Source organism: Typopeltis vanoorti, chromosome 18 (genome assembly GCF_054136105.1).
Source record: "Typopeltis vanoorti isolate ZY-2024b chromosome 18, IOZ_Tvanoo_1.0, whole genome shotgun sequence".
Taxonomy (NCBI): Eukaryota; Metazoa; Arthropoda; class Arachnida; order Uropygi; family Thelyphonidae; genus Typopeltis; species Typopeltis vanoorti.
Genome location: NC_143566.1, coordinates 83,332,677 through 83,353,110, shown reverse-complemented (window position 1 = coordinate 83,353,110; position 20,434 = coordinate 83,332,677). Strand labels below are relative to the sequence as shown.

Sequence of the window (20,434 nt, the reverse complement as noted above, 5' to 3'; positions counted from 1 at the left end):
ATAAATAAATGTTCAAGCACATTACTTCATTCAGTCATGCCTTTGTCATTAAATGTGGTCAGTGTTATCACCTTATTTTTACTTCAAAAAAACATAGTTTCAGCTGAAAAGTCAGCAGTGATGGATTCTGTTTTATCAGAATCCAGAAAGGTTAAATCTCTTTTAGCATGATGTGCCAGTATTGGAGGTGGGGGGGGGGGGGCAACAAATGCTGAAGTGGTCTTATTTCTGTGAATTTGCACTTCCAAACTTTTGGTAGATCCTTCAGTATATGGCTCATTGGTAGATTGTAGTGCCAATTAATAATAAAATCTGACAGAGCTTATTCCAGGATTGAAGATAAATTTGTATTTTTTTTAAACCTGATTTGCTGATCAGATAACATACTCTTCAGCTAACAATGTTTGCTTGTTTGAATCTTAGGGTTAGTCAATCAACTTTTGATAATCTTCAGTGAATCCCACTGAGAATGATATCTTTTGGCTGTAATTTTGCAAATTATTTCATATGCAAAGTTATAGAAAAATTATTCAGTAATAATTATATTCAGGATAATTTTGATAAGATCACTTGATTTTTTAGAAGCCTGTTATGGCAGATTTGCTTGCTTTATTTGAAGAAAAATTACAAGGTCAATTGAGAACTACGATTACAGAATTTTACTCATTTTATTAGAAAAATAAACTTGTGTTTCCCTATATTATAACTAATAGTCTTTTCAGAAAGTTAATAACTAGAGAAATGGTCACTAAAAGCTTTTGAGAATTTATAACAAGCTATTTTTATAAACTACATTATAGCGTGGATAACTCACATGAATCATCTCACATATTAGACCAGCATAATAGAGATCCGATATGTTACCTACGTACATGAGACTTCCAAATGTGATGAATGGGATCCTGGTAGTGTGTGACTTTTGTTCAATGTTTTTAATAGGAGATTGTCTTTTAAATATGGCAAGGGAACAAATGATCAATTAATTTCATTATATAATGTAAAGATGTAGGAAGTGAAATCTCACATTGACACAATGTGAGATTTACACTTGATATACACCAAGACATTTGAACAATGATACCTTGTCATGCAGAAGACATAGAAAATTCTAAAGGAACTAAATTAATTGGTTTGAAACTAGTTCAGAAGTCAACTTGTTGGGCTTTTTTACTGAGCTGTTTGTTAGGATACCGCATAAAATGCTGTTGTAGAAACTGGAGAGTATAGGATTGAAATATCAACTATTGGCTTGGATAAGTGGTTACTAATGGTCTGGTATTAGAAAGTGGTGAATGTGACAAATTTTAGGTGACCAGTGGTGTGCACCAGGGATCAGTCATTGGTCCACTGCTGTTTAATCTATATACAGGAATACCTCGATTATCGCGGTTATTGTTGCCACAAAAAATACCGCAATAATCAAATCTGCGATAATCAGGATAAATAATGCGTGTAAAATGGATGATCAATGCCAAGGATTTTTCAAATCTATTAATTAAATTTTATATATCAAGTTTTAATCTATATACAGGAATACCTCGATTATCGTGGTTATTGTTGCCATGAAAAATACCGCGATAATCAGGATAAATAATGCGTGTAAAATGGGTGATCAATGCCAAGGATTTTTCAAATCTATTAATTAAATTTTATATATCAAGTAAAAAAAGAAATGTGTTAAATGTGTTAAATAAAAGATGAAGGTTCATTAAGAAAAACAAGATTATTCTTTAATCTTTATTTATATATGAGAAGTACATAGAATTATTCTTTCTTGGATAAAAATTGGTGTAGAGTTGTCTGGTGGAATTTTTTCTTCATATAAAACTCGGTAGTAACGGATGGAATTTTCATTTTCCCAATAAACTTGCAGTGATCGCTCAAGATTAGGATCGCCGTTCAAGATTTTTTCTTTAAAATTTTCAGCAATTCTAAACATTTCGTCCATTTCTTTGAGGGTAAATTCCTTTGGTGCCAAGTCAATTTGTTCATCATTATCATCAATTTGAGCATCGTAAGCACGTTCTCTCTCGAGGTTAATAAAGTCTTCATCATCCAGCTCCTTATCATGTGACTGAATTAAATGTCCTGAACATCACCTTTTTCAATTTCTTTTAGTCCTAGATCGAAGCCAAGCTCAGTTATGTCATTGATAACACAGGTTACCAATGACATAACTCAATGACATTCTCAATGCAATTTTTGATATTGAATGCCTTCCAGAATTCTGTCAAAGTCATAGCTTCATCTCCTGTAGTCTTTTCTATTGCTTGTGAAAAAGTTCTTCATAGGTAATATGCCTTAAAGGATGTGATTACACCTTGATCCATTGGCTGGATGATGGAAGTGGTATTAGGTGGTAAATAAATAACTTTTACATTTTCGCACAAATCATTCAGTGCTGTTAGATGACTAGGTGCATTATCTAATATCAACAAGATTTTAAAATCGAGATTTAATGACTTGTACCTTTCAGCTTCAGGACAAAAACAGTTTTTAAACCAATCCTCAAAAATAGTTTTTGTCATCCAAGCTTTTCTGTTGAATCTCCAATGAACAGGGAGAAAATTTTTATCTAAACTTCTAAGCGGGCGAGGATTTTGTGAACGATAAATAAAGAGAGGCTTCATCTTGTAATCTCCAGAAGCATTGCCACATAGTAAAAGTGTTACACGCTCCTTCGAAACCTTGTAGCCAGGCTGTGATTGTTCATTTTTTTGCTTTAAATGTTTTAGCAGGCATTTTTTTCCATAATAAGCCTGTTTCAACAGCATTAAATATCTGATCATCGGTATAATTTCCTTCTTCATTGATCTGTTGCAATTCACCAGGAAAACTAGCTGCTGCTTTTTCATCGGCGCTTGCAATTTCACCTTGTACATGAACACTATGAATGCTCGATCACTTTTTGAACTGATCAAACCACCCTGAGCTTGCAGAGAAAGTTTCTTCCACTACTGATGCCGATTCATTTTCGCTTTCTAATTGGTTTCTTTTTAAAGTTTCAAACAAATTCCATGCTTTTGTTTTTATAGTAATTTGACTAAGAGGAATTCTCTTTTGGTTACAATCCTCTATCCACGCTGACAATAGCGTTTCCATTTCAATCATAAGATGGCTTCTGTTCCTCGTAGTTTGGGACACAGATGAAGTCAATGCACTTTATCCTAGTTGCTTATAGTTTGCAGCGTGGTCTAAAATATGGCGAACAGTTGATTCATTTAGACCATACTCTCTTGCAATTTTGGCTTTGGTTATGCCTGCTTCATACTTATTTATCATATGCAACTTATCTTTTAAGCTGATCACTCTACATTTCTTCTTGATAGCTGTAGACTTGAAATCATCCTTATTTCTTTTAGCATTCATTGTAGGGGTAAATAACAAGAGAAATAAATATCCACATGTACTTTAGGCAAGGGTGGATAGTTAGTGGTAAATGGTGAGAAGGCCCCGTCGGATAAAAACAAAGCGCTACAAGAGAGCGATACCTGGAGAGTAGCGACTCGAACTGGTTGCATATGTAGTGGGCTACATCTCGCGGCCGCGATAATTCGAATTTGGAGCGCAATAATTGGAATTTTGGTATCAAATTATAAACCGCGATAAATCGAGAATCGCGATAATTGAGGTATTCCTGTATTATTAATATTGGAAAGGGCCTGGCTGCTGCTGCTGTGTGCCTGGATCATGAGGTCATATAGAAAACAGATCATCAAACTAGCCCACAAACCAATAGTTTGAGTGTAGCATGGAATATGCTATATTCACATGTAACATGGAGTGTAGAAGTTGGCTAGCAGAAGGAGTGGATAAAAGAGAATTCATAGCAGTTCCATCCAGTTGTTTATATATTTTTCCTTTTCATAAGAAATAACTGGAATAAATGGCAAATTTGAATCATTCAGTTATATCAGAAGGGAAATATGGCTTAAGGTCAAAACTGACCATGATGTCAAAATCTATCGATGTTAAATTTTTTATTAAAGTGCAGCAAATTTCTAATAAAAGAGGAGCATTGCCTGAATGTTTGGCCAGTTTGTATGTGAGGATGTTTATGTTAACTATTGGATGAAGGATGAGTTACTGGGTTTATGAACTTTGGGGACCACTTTATATCTTGGGTGGTTTGACTTCAAAAGGTTTAAGGAACAAAAAAATTATGAAGTGCATAAAAGAAATGTTACAGTTATTATGGACTCCTCTACTTATTAGAATACAGCTTGGGATTCTACCAAATCTCAAAAGAAATTGATATATAACTTATTTAAAAAAATGTTGCATCTTGGCCCAAGGAGATTACCAAAAAGCTTAAACTTTTTCATTTCAAACCACCTAGGATATATGGGGTCACCAAAATTCACAAACCTAATAACCTCTTTCAACGAATAGCTGACAGCACAGACAACCCTACTTACAAACTGACCAACCATTTAACTAAATTGCTCTCCCCCCCCCCTCCTCAAGGCAACTCTCTTTATTAAAAATTCACTACATGTAATGCATCTCAGTAGCCAGCATCCTAAATTCAACTTCAAGATAGAAAAAGAATGTAATAATTGTTTCCCCCCCTTTCTAGATACACTAGTGGCATGACTCCCTAATATCCTTTTCCATTTATGTAATTCCACATATACGTTCAAGTAATTTTTTATACCATTAACACCATCACTCATCTCAAAAATATGGCATCCTCAAAACACTTACTTGTGGAGCCAGGGCTATTTGTTCAAATGATAGCCCTTGAAACTGAGCTCAGGACCTTCACAACACGTTTTTAGCCAATGGCAACAGTCCATACAAAATGCGTAAAATACTACATGCATCCCTGTCCCTCTTGCAACCAACACACAGGATCACAACAAAACTATTCCCATCCCTATTAAGGGTAGATTAGAAATGCCAGCTAAAGTTCTCTACATATATAATCTCCATGCCACTTTTAAACCACTCATTTAACTAGCTTCCTTCATCCTCTTGCACACACATCCTGTAGTGTATAAACTTCATTGTGCCTGTAATTTGGCTTAGACAGACTGGTAGATCAGTTAACATCTGCCTTGAAGAACACAAAAATTACATCTGATTATTGATATGGCAAGTCAGGACACTAGTACTCCTATAATACTTCTTTATATATAATTAAATGGAGGAAGTCACTATAGGTCTGGGAGACTATTTTTAAAATTGTCATCTGCTTGAAGCACTTCAACTCGTATAGCTGCGTTCATTTGCCAAAGTTCTGGGATACAGTAATTCTGAAACCAGATAGCATGACTTCTCATAATTAACTATGGTTATTCAGCCCATGCATGGCACCATATTAGGACACCAGTACTGGATTAGTTGTAATTTAGATTATTTCTAATGATTTAGTATAGTGCTTGTTGCAGTTATAATTTGTGCTATGACGATGCTGGATAGAAAACCAGCAAAATATTAGTAAGTTCATTGAATTACTTTATTTTTTTTCACTCATGGGATTGATTATTCCATGAAACACTATTATGGATTAGTATTCAGTACAGGGGTGCTTAAGGGTGAAAGCTGAGAGGAGATCTCCACTTAGCCTTAAAAGGAATGCGGAGAACCCACCAGGACTTCTGACCTAATGTCTAATCCTCACCTGCTCATGGTGCACCCTGTTGGGTATCTACCTGGATACTGAACGAACGAGGATTGACCGACAATTTGGGATTTAGCAGACCAAATTGTATTCTTATTGGCTTAAACCAAAATACAAAATGATGGTACAACGTGACAAAATTTGATGCAGGCTGGGGATCGCCCGGTTAAACAAGACCCCTGTTGTTTTTGCCAGGGCGAACACAACAGGGGTCTTAACCAGAAAAGTCAGCTACTGGAACAAATCTGAAAACATACCCCAACTCAACATCACCAGAGTTAAAGATCGGTACTATCAACATAAGAAGCCTGAATGGCAAAGAAATGGAACTAGCTAAGGAATTAGATAAGTACCAGATTGACATAATAGGGGTGACTGAAACAAAAACTGGTAAGATCTTTCTGAGCAATGAATACAAAATGTTATATTCAGGCAATGACAATCAAGGAAAAGAAGGAGTAGCCATAGTATTCAACACTAAATACGAGGCTAATCTTCTTGAATGGCAGGCAGTCTCAAGTAGAGTGATGTGAGCAAATATGAGAATGAGGAACTGAACAGTGAGGCTTATTTGTGCCTATGGTCCCACAGAAGGTTCTACTAAGATACAAGTGGAGGAATTTTTTGATGCTTTAGAAAAGCAACTGACACAATGAAAAAGGAAAAGTTGGTTCTTGTTGAGAATCTAAATAGCAGAGTAGAAAATGATTGTCAGACATACAAAAATATTTTGGGAAAATTTGGAGAAAAGAGCAAAGCAAATAATAATGGCAAACACCTGTTGGATTTCTGCTCAGGACATGGACTGGTTATTACTAACACAATGATCCAACATAAAAATGTGCACAAATTCACATGGAAAGAAGAGGCAAGGAATGAGAAAAGTCTCATTGACTGTTATTGTTGATAGTGGTGTTTTCTCCCTGGTGCAGGACACCAGAGTGTACAGAGGATTTGAAATTGGAAGTGATCACTATTTAGTCTTGAGCAGGATAAAATTTAATTTCATATTGAAAAGAATAACATGTGAGAAAGTTTTAATGAGAATAAAATTTGAACAGCTCTCAGATGTGAACTGTAAACTAAAATACACAAAGAGTATTGAAGAAAAAATGAAAGAGTTTGAGAACAGCAACCGAACCTTGGAGATTCAGTGGCAAGCCCTGAAGAAAACACTGATTGATTCAGCCAGAGAGGCATGTGTTGAGGTTGGCTGCAAGGATAGAAAAATCAGAACTCCACAGTGGACACGGGAAGTTAAAGAGGCAGTGAAGGAAAACAAGAAGGCATATCAAAAGTTCCTGGCAAATAAGTCCGCTTTTGCTCTGAGAGAATACAGAGACAAATGTAAGAAAGCTAAACAGTGTGTAAAACTAGCTAAACAAAAGTCATGGGAGGACTTTGGCAAGAACATAGAAAATAAATATCAAGAAGGTGACAAAATATTTTGGAGGTTGCTTAAGAAGCTTAGAAATGGAGGAAAGAGTGCTGTAAAAGGAGTTAGAGATGATAAAGGTGACATGAAAACGGGAGAAAAAGATATCCTTGAAGTATGGAGTGATTACTTTGAAAAATTGCTAAATGAAACAAAATGTGATAGCACAGTGATAAAAAACACTGACCAGGCATGCAGTCAGGAATATATATCCATACTTGAAGTAGAAAAAGCCATCAAAGGCTTGAAATGTGGAAAGGCGGCAGGAGTAGATGATATTCGACCAGAAATGCTGACATATGGTGGTATAAGAGTCTTACAGTGGCTGCACTGCATAGTTCAGAAAGTCTGGACAGAGGGACAAATTTCCGATGATTGGAGTAGAGCTGTCATAGTACCCATATATAAAAAGGGAAATAAAACTGAATGTGAGAATTACAGAGGTATTTCCCTACTGAGTGTTCCTGGCAAAATTTATGCAAGTATACTTGAGAATTGGGTTGAGAAGAATTGTGGAAGAACAAGCTGGATTCAGACCAAATAGAGGCTGTCAGGATCAGATTTTCACTTTACGACAACTAGTTGAGAAAGCATGGGAATATAACAAAGATCTATATTTAAGTTTTGGATACAGTGGATCAAGCAATATTTCGTCTTTATTTCAGTTGTAAGTCAGCAGTTAGAATTGAAGGAAGTACAGGAAGATGGTTTAATGTTAAATCTGGTGTGAGACAAGGATGTACATTATCCCCTCTGTTATTCGTTATCTATATGGATCACATTATGAAGGAAAGTGGTATTAAACATGATATCAAAATTGGAGATGTTAATGTCAGCTCTTTGCTTTATGCAGACGATGTTATACTTCTAAATAAATCTGCTACAAGTCTGCAAGATTCTCTGACTAAATTGAATAGCTGTTGTAATAGATATGGTATGAAGGTCAGCAATAAAAAGACAAAGACAATGAAAATAGGCAGAATCATCGAAAATGTAAACTGTGTTGTGAATGGAGAACCTGTGGAACAAGTAAAACATTTCAGCTATTTAGGCATGATTTTTACTGAAGATAGTAAATTAAATATAGAAATAGACAACAGAATCAACAAAACTGGTATGGTAGGAAGTCGATTGAATAAATTCATATGGAATAAGAGAGAAATTAGTTGGAACACTAAATTAGCTGTATACAAGACATTGTTCAAACCAGTTTTAACTTATGGATCTGAGAGCTGGGTCAGAAGTAAAACACTTGACCAAAGACTAGAGACTGCAGATATGAGAGTCCTGAGAAAGATTATAGGTGTGAACAGATGGCATCAATGGCAGTATCATATTAAAAATTGAGTATATTAGGAAAGAACTTGACATTGTCAGCATCCAGGAATGCGTTAACAGAGCTAATCTAAGGTGATCTGGTCACTTAAACAGAATAGGCAAGGAAAGATTAGCAAAACAAATGTTCTCTGCTAGGATTGCAGGAAAATGACCCAGAGGAAGATCAAGATATAGGTGGATTGATGCTGTACAAGGTTCCTTAGATGATTGAAATATAAGATCAGGGCTGCACCAACCAGAGGGTGCACTGCACCCGGGTGGCATTTTATGTAGCTAATATTTAATTTGGATTATACAATGCAGTATTAGGGACAGCCGATAAAAGTTTGCACCCGGGTGGCAAATACTCTTGGCGTACCCCTCTATAAGATCTGATAATATTGGAGTCTTGACAAGTAACAGACTAATTTGGAGAAAAATTGTAGATAGGAAGTTAGTAATGATGTAATTTTTTCATGTAGTACTATCATATCTCTACCACCTCTTGAGGCTACATGGCAGGAATTTGATGATGAATGTATTCAGTACAATCAAGATTAAGTTGAAAGGCAGCCAATATGAAGTAGTTATGTGGGCAAGTTTCAAAATGAAAAATTAAACAGACAATGAAACTTATTTGTGTTTTATGCTCCTGAAAGAAATAGAAGAAATTTTTGGATTGTTAGCAAAAACATCTGAAATAAAGAAAAAATTAGTTTTCGTTGGATGTGCTAAATAGTAGAACAAGAAATGTTTTGGAAACTGACCCAGAGGAAAGAGCAAGCTAATAATAACTGTATATGCTTACTTGATATGTTTTCAGGATGTGGACTGGTCATTACTCGCATCTTGTACAAACATAAAGATATGCATAAATTCATATGAAAAAAGAAAATACAACAAATAACAAAAATCTTACTATGTTATGGATAGTACTGTGTGGGTGGGTGTGGTTTCAGAGTACAAGATTATGTAGGGAACTTTAAGTAAGAGGTAATTACCTAGTTTTCATGATTATCATATTGTAAAAAAAAAAAAAAAAAAAGTTTTCTTAGGTGCATGTGACATAGTGAAGATTTCTATTGCATCTTAGACATAATATGTATAAATATAAAATTAATAAAAGTTTATTTGACATATTTCAATCTAAAACTACCTTTTCATCCATAATGAATTTTTTAAAAAAATGCTATGAGCTATATGCTAGCATATTGAGGTGTTGTAATAGATAAGATGTATGTGAAATGTGATAAAATTTGTGTGGTTGACCGGTGGTGGTGGCAGAGAGGGAGAGACTATTGATAACTGATTCTCAAATTTGGGAAAGTCTCATTTTTATAGGATAAAAGATAATCCTTATTTGTGATCAGGGATGATCATTTATTTCAAATATTTTTCAAATAAAGTTTTATTAGTTTCATACGTATTGTGTGTTAAGAGTAGCCTAAAAATGAGTTAAAAATTGCTAGGCTCCTTTTTTTAAAAAACAAAAATATGACAAAAGCATAGACTGATCCATTAAATGGGGAATGTGATGAAATTCTTTGAAGGATAGAAAAGTCAAAATTTCAGTGTAAGCTCAGGAAGTTAAAACTGGCTGTAGTGTAAAAAAATGTCATATCAAAAGTTCTTAGCAAGTAAATCAGCATGTATCATTGGACAATACAGAGAAAAATGTAACCTAAGTTAAGAGTATAGAAAAAAATATGAAAGTAACAAATTGTTTGAGACTATTAAAAAAACTTAGAAACCGAGGAAAGGGTACATTTTTGAAAATTATGGGGACAACTACCATGTTTGAGTAAAACTTTAGTTTAATATAACTAAACTCTACATTCGACTTTTAGACCTTTATATCAAGGTCATCTTCTGGAGCATATGCACTATATACAGAGAACAAGCTACACTACAGTCTATCTGGTTTGTTAAAGTTACTGACCAACCGTTACAATAATTGTTGGCCTGACCGCTAGTGTGGAAAAAAAAATAGAATATACATCAACGCTAGAGTCCTATTATTAATATTATCTGTTGGTTGTAGAATTACGTTGGGCACAACAAGTCTGTGTGTGTGTGTGTGTGTGTGTGTGTGTGTGTGTGTGTGTGTGTGTGTGTGTGTGTGTGTGTGTGTGTGTGTGTGTGTACATACATACATATATATATAATATATGTGTGTACATATATATATATATGTACTGTTTCACCAATGTACGGTAAGTTACAGGTGCAGCGGATGCAATAGACTCCAGGATGTGCCAAGGGGAGGAGGGATCCTTAGAGGAGTTGAATATGGTTTTAAGTTTAGTAGGTGGCATTGAGGTTATAACGGTGTAGGATTCTGTTGATTTTTTCCGATAACCCTTTAATGTATGGGATGGCTATGGTTTTACTGTAATCTAGATTCTTATTTGTTGATGATTTATGGAGTATTTTTGTTATAGCCATTATTTATGAATTTGTCGCTGATGATTTTTAGTTCTTGCTTCGGGGCTTGCTGGTTAGAGCAAATTGTGGCCCTGGTTTTAAGGGTGTTAATGACTCCATATTTTTGTGATGGATGGTTGTATGAATTAGCATGTATGTATTGACCCGTGTGTGTTAGTTTTTAGTAGACCGTGAAGGATAGACTGCCTAAGGGGAGACGCGTGACATGTGTGTCTAGGAACGGGAGCGAATTCTGATTTTCAATTTCAATGGTAAATTGTATGCATTCATGTTGTTTGTTCAGGTGGCTAAGGGATGTGTTTAGTGTTTGTCGCCCATGTGGCCAGATAGCGAACACATCGTCAACGTATCTAAGCCATATTGTAGATTTTAGAGTGGCAGAGTCAAGAGCCCTTTGCTCAAAAGCTTCCATGTAAAAGTTAGCGATTGGGGGGGGATATTATCTAGCCATATTGCCAAGAAAGAGTATATCCCCCAAATTTCTCTGTTAAATGTGATACTCTTTGCTGTCAAAGTAAACTCTGACTTAACAACTTCCTCCTGCTGTAGGCAGTGCTCTGTAAATTGATTTCACAGTTCATGGGTTCAGTACACACTCTTCGCCAGATCCAGAGTTAAGGATGAGATAAACTATTGTCCCTATAGGAACGGAGCCCAAGTTCTTAGGATCAATTTTTGACAAAGCTTGCATTCCTTGCACACATTCTTCTGCAAGTAAGTGAAAAGTGTAAGAGAACATTGAATATACTTCACGCTGTTCTATACAGAATGGGATGCTGATCAGTGTTCCTTGCTTTACTCTTATTTTGCACTAATACTGAGTATAGTTCCATATCTTGTCTTTCTGCAGCATAGACTGTCCTTCAATGGTTAGATCTGTTCATCATGTATATAAGAATAGCTGCTAGTGCATTTTGCATATCACCCATTCAAAGTCATTATACTGAAACAAATGAACCTGCCTTATTCCTTTGCCAGAAACAATTATCACATAATGTATGCAGTAACTCCTAAAAATACTGCATGAACTAGTTTTTTTGTGTTTTTTTTTTCCTACATTGAGATGTTCAATATCACACACATCAGATTGATTTTTGTGCATTTGGTATACATGTTAAAGAGATGCTAGCTTTTGACATGAATGTTGAGAACATTACCTGCATTGAACATGTCTTTCTCCATAACTGGTTTGCACTCCATCATTAGTTTTCATGTAGCTGTTAATGCATGCAGAGCAGAGTGCTCTGATTTCATGGCTATACCAATGGTTTGAGATCTGAAACCTCGGATTATGTTGCTTTTCCTAACTACCTTGTCTCAAATCAAATTGCACTTGAATGCAGTAACTATACTGCTGAACTGCATGCCCTTTAACTGCTACCAAAAATATGTTATTTATACCAGCTGCATGAAATCTATACAAACCATTCCTCTCTCCCCTCCCTCTCTCTGTGTGTGTGTGTGAGAAAGAGAGAGAACAATGTAACATTTGCCTTACCACATGTCATTCTGGTAGAATGCCAGTACTACTCTAGAGGAATGTAAATTTTACTGTTCTGGCTTATGCTTTGGTAGATCTAGTCAAACTCAAACTGCATGAAGTTTTTAACTTTTTATGAAAATATGACTTATGCATTACTTCATCCTTGGTATCTCATCTGGTTCTGCTTCCCACTGATGAGACCTCAATAAAGTTTGAAACTAATTCTAGGTAGTGGCCCTTTCTATAATGTATAACATTATACACATCTGAAAGGATGTGTGCTTTGCATTATGGGATACTAAGTAGTTGTAATGTTAGTACTGATTTACTAGCTGTAATCTCTCTCTCTCTCTCTCTCTATATATATATATATATATATATATATATATATATATATCAAGGATGAATATTCCAGGTGTGCTAGATGTGTGGTGCACATCCATGGAATATCAATATCACCGATATTATATTTCTGCATTTATTCCTATTAAAGACTCCCCTAATTGTTTCCTGGCTTCGCATGATTCCTAAAATTAAACACACTATACTAATGCTTCATGAAGAGGACTTTTCGACTTCATTGTGTTAGTAGCCCAGATGTGTGTTCGAAATACTTCTTTGAGCCCTGTGATGTACAGATGGCACAGTGACTCAAATTCTTAGGGTTCCAGTAGTTTTAAACCACACAGAAAGCAAGGGAGGGTGAGCACTGATGCAATAGCATCTAGAAATCAGTGGCTATCGGTTATTGTGTCAACCAATCCAACTGGACATTGTCTTTTGTCATGAGTTACTGTTTTTGTTTTTTGAGTTTCATCTGTTTTGTTTGCATGCATGAAGGGTCAACTGACATGGTAGGCAAGTTTTTATATATATAGACAAATTTTTGATAAATTTGTAACTTTTTTGCTCACATTTACAATGGAGAAACAATGTTTCCGATCTAATGAATGTCCCATTTTCTCCAGAACTTTTGTGGAAAATTGTATGACTAGTCGAAAGAGGTAAGCTTCATTCTCCTCTTCCAAATTTGCTGAGCAAGCACAAAGATGCAAAAACTGAGTACATGAGACACTTCTCTGTTTCAAAATACAATGCAGTATAATGGATTACTGGATGTGAAGTGTGATCAAGACTGGCCTTGTTTCTTATTCTTCAGAGAGAGAGAAAAGCGTTTGGAATAAGCATGGATATTCCAACCTTAATCATTTAACAGTAGTGCAAAAACATGATTGCTTCCTATCACATGTTCAGTCATATTTAGATCTTAAAATGTTTGGAAAACAAAGAATTGACACTCTCATTGACAAACAGAAAATTTGAAGTTACCTATCATAATGAACAGGTAAAAAAAAAACAAATTTTTAAAAAGATGAATTGATGCTAAATGCTCTTTGACTGAGCAAGAGCTTCCTTTCAGAGGTCATAATGAATCTGAAGATTCAGCTAATCGAGGAAAGTATATAGAATTTTTAAATGTGCTCTGTAAGTATGATCCTCTTTTAGACAGTCATTTAAAGAATTCCACTGTATTTCAAGGAACTTCTTCCACAATTCAAAATGATATCATTAGTGCTATATCTGATGTGACTGTCAGATTTTAGGGAAAGACAACATATACTAGAATATTAATTAAAAACTTTAATTAATACTTCCTATATTTCAGTAATGTTACATTACCATTAGATATGTGCATGCAGGCATTAACACTAAGCAAATGTGGCTGAAGAATGCAACTGAAGTCAGTCCTAGAGTCCTAAAGATGCCCTATAGTGGGCTAAATTGAATTTTATTGGCTCTTGGGTTGATGTTCTTAGAACACAAGCTTCTCAAATTTGGGACCGTCTCATATACCCAAATTTGGTGAGATTTGGAAAGTTTTTCAGCTGAGGCTGATTCCAGGAATAATCTCATATTTATACTTGCTGCAATGTAGTAAAGTGGCTTTCTTCCATCATATTTTGTGGTGGGTGTCCAAAGCATGGTCAGCAAGTCCTGAGTGGCTGTATTGGTGGAACTGGATATAGTCCTTGTATTCAGATATCCTGATATTAGCTGTCCTGCCTGTTTGGCAGTAGTAAGACAATTTGCAACTGCAAGAGACCTGGTATACTACAGGTAGGTCTAGGGGAAGTGGCTGATCTTTGATGGAGCAGATAAGAGATGCCAATTTTTTATATGGTTTGTAACAGGTTGTGAGGTCATATGTTTTTAGGATTTTTGTTAGCTTTTCAGAAGTACTGAAAATAAGAAATAATATAACCCCGAATATAAGAAATGGTTGATAGATTTAGAGTAATCTCTGTTATGAAGGGGAGGGGGTTGTGGTTAATTGGTTTTAATATTTTATGGGGGGGATTATAGCCATTGGCTATGAAGGTGTTAATAATATGGTTAAGTTCAGTAGTTAGGGCATTGTTATCTGAACTGATTAATTTTGCCCTGTATAGGGTTTTTATAATCCTATATTGTTGGAGGTGGGGGTGGTGATTTCTTGTGAATGTATGTGTAGGTTTTCTGTAAACAGAGAAAGCCAGGGATCCATCAGACTGGCATGTAATCAGAGTGTGTAGGAAAGGGAAACTGTGTTGTTTTCCTCTGTCTGGCTCCTGGTGTGTTGATTGTTTAAGTATGTTGAGAAATTGTGGAGTGTATCCAAACCATGTGGCCAAGTAGTGAACACATCATCTACATAGTATAGCCAGACAGTGGGTTTATGTGGAGCCGAGTTTAAACTTTGCCCCACAAGCAACAATCCCCATAAAATCCAAAAAATGTTAAAACCAATTAACCACCACTCCCATCCCACTTCATAACAGAGATTACTCTAAATCTGTCACCATTCCTTATACCCAGGTACTTCTGAAAAGCTGACAAAAATCCTAAAAAAAAAAATGACCTCACAACCTGTTACAAACCATATAAAAAATTGGCATCTCTTATTTGCTTCACTAAAGACCAGCCATTTCCTCTAGACCTGCCTGGAGTATACCACGTGCCTTGCAGTTGCAAACTCTTACTATAGCCAAACAGGCAGGACAGCTAATATCAGGATATCTGAACATAAGGACCATATCCAGTTCCACTATACAGCCAATCTGGACTTGCTGACCATGCTTTGGACATCCACCACAAAATACTGTGGAAAAAAGCCACTTTACTACACTGCAGCAAGTTTAAATATGAGAGATTATTCCTTGAATCAACTTCAACTCTGAAAAACTTCCCAAATTTGGGAAGCTTGTGTTCTAAGAACATCAACCCAACAGCCAATACCACCCAATTTACACCACTAGAGGGGCACCTTTAGGAATCTAGGATCCAACTTCAATTGGTTTCTTTAGCCACATTTGCTTAGTGTTAGTGCCTGCATGCACATATCATAATTTTGTGATCCCTGAAGATGGTAATGTAACATTTCTGAAATATAGGAAGTATTCAAGTTTTTAATTAATATTCTAGTATATGTCGCTTTCTCTAAAATCTGACGGTCGTATAATACCACTGTATAAATTTATCTACAAGAATTATATCTGATGTGGTTAAAGATATGGCATGTTAATTTCACCTCATCAGTAGAATTTTCTTTTCTAAAATTAGCATTTGTTAAGTATTTGGATGATATCAGATATCTTATAAACAGCTGTTACACATTTTCTGGAACTGAAAATTTGAAAGAGGATGTTAGGACAAATGTCTTTAGTTAGCTGCTATGTTTATTGTTGCAATAAATCTGTTCTGTTTACATGTGTGCAGCATAGTCTGCGGGAGTAGAGTGTTTTTCCATTAAGTACAACCTCTGTCCAAAAAGAAACCGAACTTTTCGAAAAGAGAAGGAACTAGTGGTGCCACCTGTTGTATCTTTTTGTTGTCGAAAGCAGCAACCTTCATTAGAGTTGTCAACTGTTTATGACATTTTTTCATTAGAAGCCGAGTTATGGTGCCAAGAGTGACAGTGTGTTTTGCCGAACGGTTGGTCATCACAATATTCATGGCGTACATGACAAATTCTCACTCAATCGTTTCAAAACTTCGAGATGAAACTCACCATTCACCATTTAGCCAGCCTGAACGAATTCTTTGTGTATAATGCCCTTGGACTCGTAGAAACAAATCAGCATTGTCTTTACTTTTGACTTCTCCAAGATCCTTTTTTTCCAGATGCCCTTCTTCTGGTGTCTCCACTCTGGCTCTTTGTTTCAGGCTCATGCTCATAACACATCTTTTCGTCACTAGTAAAGATCGTTTCGGTCATCGGTCAACTTGTGGGGAACAAATCACGAATTCAGTTTACGAAGGCCCAAACTCTCGGTCAAAATATTGTGCACAGTTGAGTTTGGAATCCCCAATTCATCTTCAATCAATCTCATGGACGATTTTGGGTTTCCTTTGATGAAATCAAGAACTTTTTGGATGTTAACGTCACTCAGTCCAGTTTTTGGACTGCCTGGCTTTTTGTTGTCCTCAGTCATCACACAACAACTTTGAAATCACTTAAACCACTCGTAAACTTGAGTATGGGATAAGCATTCATAACCATATGCTTTTTGATGCATTTCAGTAAAACTTTTACCAAGTTTAACACGAAAGTCAATCGCAGCTCTCTGTTTAAAACTCATTTTCCGACCGTACATCAAAACACACCATCACTCTTAGCACTATAACTCTGCTTCTAATGAAACAAATGTCATAAACAGTTGACATAACACTAATGAAGGTTGCCACTTTCGACAACAAAAAGATACAACAGGTGGTGCCACTAGTTCTATTTTTGAAAAGTTCGGTTTCTTTTTGACAAGAGGATGTGTTTCATTTGAGTTGTCTCTAATTACACTAATTGTTCCTAAACGTAGTACATAGATGTTAAATGTCTGTTTACTGTATTTAGCGATAAACATAGCTACTTGTTTTGTTTTGTTTTTGTTTGTGCAGTATAGCATCTGTTGAGGTTGAAAAGTTTTTTTAATGGTATAGAAACATTTTTATTCTACTCTTTGGAAACAACAGATGTATTAAAATACGTGCGTAGAGGCTTAAGTGCTGTGAGGACATCATGTTGGAGGCTTAATGGATATTTTTACAACACTTAAAAAGAATTAAAATAGACTTTAATGCTTCCTATATTTCGTCCTAGTCACTAGGACATCTACGGGGATTACAAAAAATTAATGTAACATATGCACAAATAACAAACAATACTAAGCCCAACCACGTGGGTGACACTAAAGTCCTATCTAGGTAGAGCGCCCTCTAAGGGCAGTAGTAGGTGGCCTGGAATGTAAGGTGGGAACTCTGGTGATGAGTGTTTCCCAAATCTTCGGAAGCTTAATGCACCCATATTTATTGAGATTTGGTTGGTTTTTGAGAGCTGCTGCTGCTTCTAAGAAAAGTCTCTCTTTCTTGAATTTGCTGTGGTGGAGAGCATGGTGGTTTTCTTCCATGATACTCTGTGGGTGGTGTCCAAAACATGGTCAGCCAAGCCTGAATGGCCATAGTTGTGTTTGAAGATGTAAGACTTGTGTTCCTCTAGACGGATGGATGCTGATCTGCCTGTCTGTCCAAAGTACACCAGCTTACAGGAACAGGGTACTTTGTAAACTCCAGGCAGAGAGAGAGGAGGGAGCTGATCTTTCGTAGAACGGATAAGGGTAGCCAGTTTGCGGTGGGGCTTGTATGCTGTGTGTAGATTGTATTGTTTTAGTATCTTGGCTATTTTTTCAGATGTGCCACGGATGTAGGGTATGGTGATGGCATTTTTAAATTCTTGTTGACGAGAAGGAAGGGGAATGGGGGAGGAGTTTAGTGTCTAGTACCTAGATAGGACTTTAGTGTCACCCACGTGGTTGGGCATAGTATTGTTTGTTATTTGTGCATATGTTACATTAATTTTTTGTAATCCCCGTAGATGTCCTAGTGACTAGGACGAAATATAGGAAGCATTAAAGTCTATTTTAATTCTTTTTAAGTGTTGTAAAAATATCCATTAAGCCTCCAACATGAAGATGTATTAAAAATTTGTTCCTGAAAAAAAATGAATACTTCTATGTATTATAAGAAGTTGTTGATCTACAACAAAATACTAGCATGTGTGAGATCTATTATTGATAAAATGGAAAAGCCACTGACACTACATTAAAAAATAATAAAAATATAACTAATAAATGTAGGATTCCCGAAAGTGTGGATGATTCCGATAATGATAGGATATTATGTATCCTATTATTGCATAAAATATATAAGGAGTCTGTAAACAAAAGAAAATTCTTAGAAAACGTAGCAGAATATACATACACAACAAATTTTAAGAGATAATTTGCTGCTCCATCAAACTACATGTATTCCTGCCACACCTAAGTGAATTGACTGATCAACATTATTAGTTCATTGGATTAGCTTCTCCCTATAGTTTTTAACTGAATTACTAAATGTATATAGTGGCTGTTTATTGTTGGTTAGTTATTTATACTTTGCAAACAAATCTCTTTCTGACTCATTTTTTTTAATTATGTCATCATAAATTCACTTATTCATGTCTAGGCTTTATAGGATCGTATGCTATCCACTCTATCCAGCAACTTATAGGAAACACATATCACAAATGTTAATTATTAATTCATTTCCCATTTTCACATGGCTTATAAATGATGGTTCACATATTTACATCTTTGAGTTATTCAAATATACCAACCAAATAGAACATTCTTCTTTATTATTGTTTTCTAATATATTTTAAAATACATTGTCTCCCACTCTAAGCAGATTTGGTTACAATTAAGTAATAAATTAAAGTATTCAAAGTTATCATCATCATCATCATGCGTATCAAGGATTTGGGCCTATGGCTTGTTCTGGCCTTAGAAGTAATCGTTTAAGAGGATATCCTGGTTTTCTTTTTCCTAATGGCTTGTTTTGGTAATCTTTCTGTTTTCATTCTTTGAACGTGGTCCATCCATTTATGTTTATATTTTTTAATTTTTTCTATTACTGGTTCTTGGTTTAATTCTTTCATAATTTCTTCGTTTCTTTTGTGGTCAAATAGGGTATACTTTGCAGTTTTTCTCATAAACTTCATTTCTGCTGTTATTAATCTTTGTCTTTTTTGTTTTATTGTCCAGATTTTGCTTCCATACATTAAGACTGGTAGGGCTAATTGTATTGTATACTTTTAGTCTGGTTTGAACTAGGTTTGGTTTAAATATAGAGTTAATTACACCTGTTATTTTTAAATATTTTGCAATTTTTACGTTTATATCTTTTTCATTTTCATACGTGATCCATACATCCTGGGTAGTTAAATGAATTCACCTGTTCTAAGATCTTATTATCTATTACTATTTTAGTTCTTGCTGGATCTTTCCTTTAAAGGCCATGGTTTTTGATTTTTCTGTTAATATTATCAAACCATAGTCTTTGGCTATCTCATTTAGATCTATCTAAAATAGCTTTCTGTAAGTTATCTTCAGAATTTGTAATTATTATTTGGTCATTGGCAAAAAGGAGAGTGTTTAAGTTCACTGTAGGAGAAAGTTTAATTCCTTGATGTAAATTTTTATTCCATTTTATTATTATTTCATTTAAGTAGATATTAAAAAGAGTTGCTGAGAGGGGACATCCCTGTCGGACCCCTTGGTTTATCTCTCTCATATATGATAGCCGTGATTTAATCTTATTTGTATTTGATTATTTTCATATATACTTGTGATAGCTTTTAGGATATTATTTGATATGTCTTTCTTTTAACTTTGTCAAATGCTTTTTTCAAAGTCAATAAATGCATTATGTGTTTCTAAATTGTATTCTCTTCTTTTCTCTATTATTAATTTTAGGCAAAAGGCCAGACAAACTTTTTGCCATCACACTTTCCTTTTTCCTCAAGGACTCACTTTATTAAGTACGGGTATGGCAAACCGAGGTACCTGATGCTGGACCATGCCTTACTTAATGTAATATACATCTGTTATATTATCTGTAGACTGGTCCTTCCTCTTTTTTCTTTTCTTCTTGTTCTATACATGATCGTCCTTTTCTAAATCCATTCTGTACTTCTAAAATAAAGTTTTCGGAATATTTCATTAGTTTGCTATTTAAGATTCTGCTATATATTTTGTAACAGGAATTTAGTATACTG

The 20,434-nt window shown here is 35.3% G+C and overlaps 1 protein-coding gene across 2 annotated transcripts in view; it reads left to right on the top strand.

Annotated features, from left to right (window-relative positions):
• Nucleotides 1-20,434, top strand: part of LOC150096867 (terminal nucleotidyltransferase 4B-like) — a 239,884-nt gene that overhangs the window by 72,182 nt on the left and 147,268 nt on the right. The gene's annotated exons all lie outside the window — the stretch shown is intronic.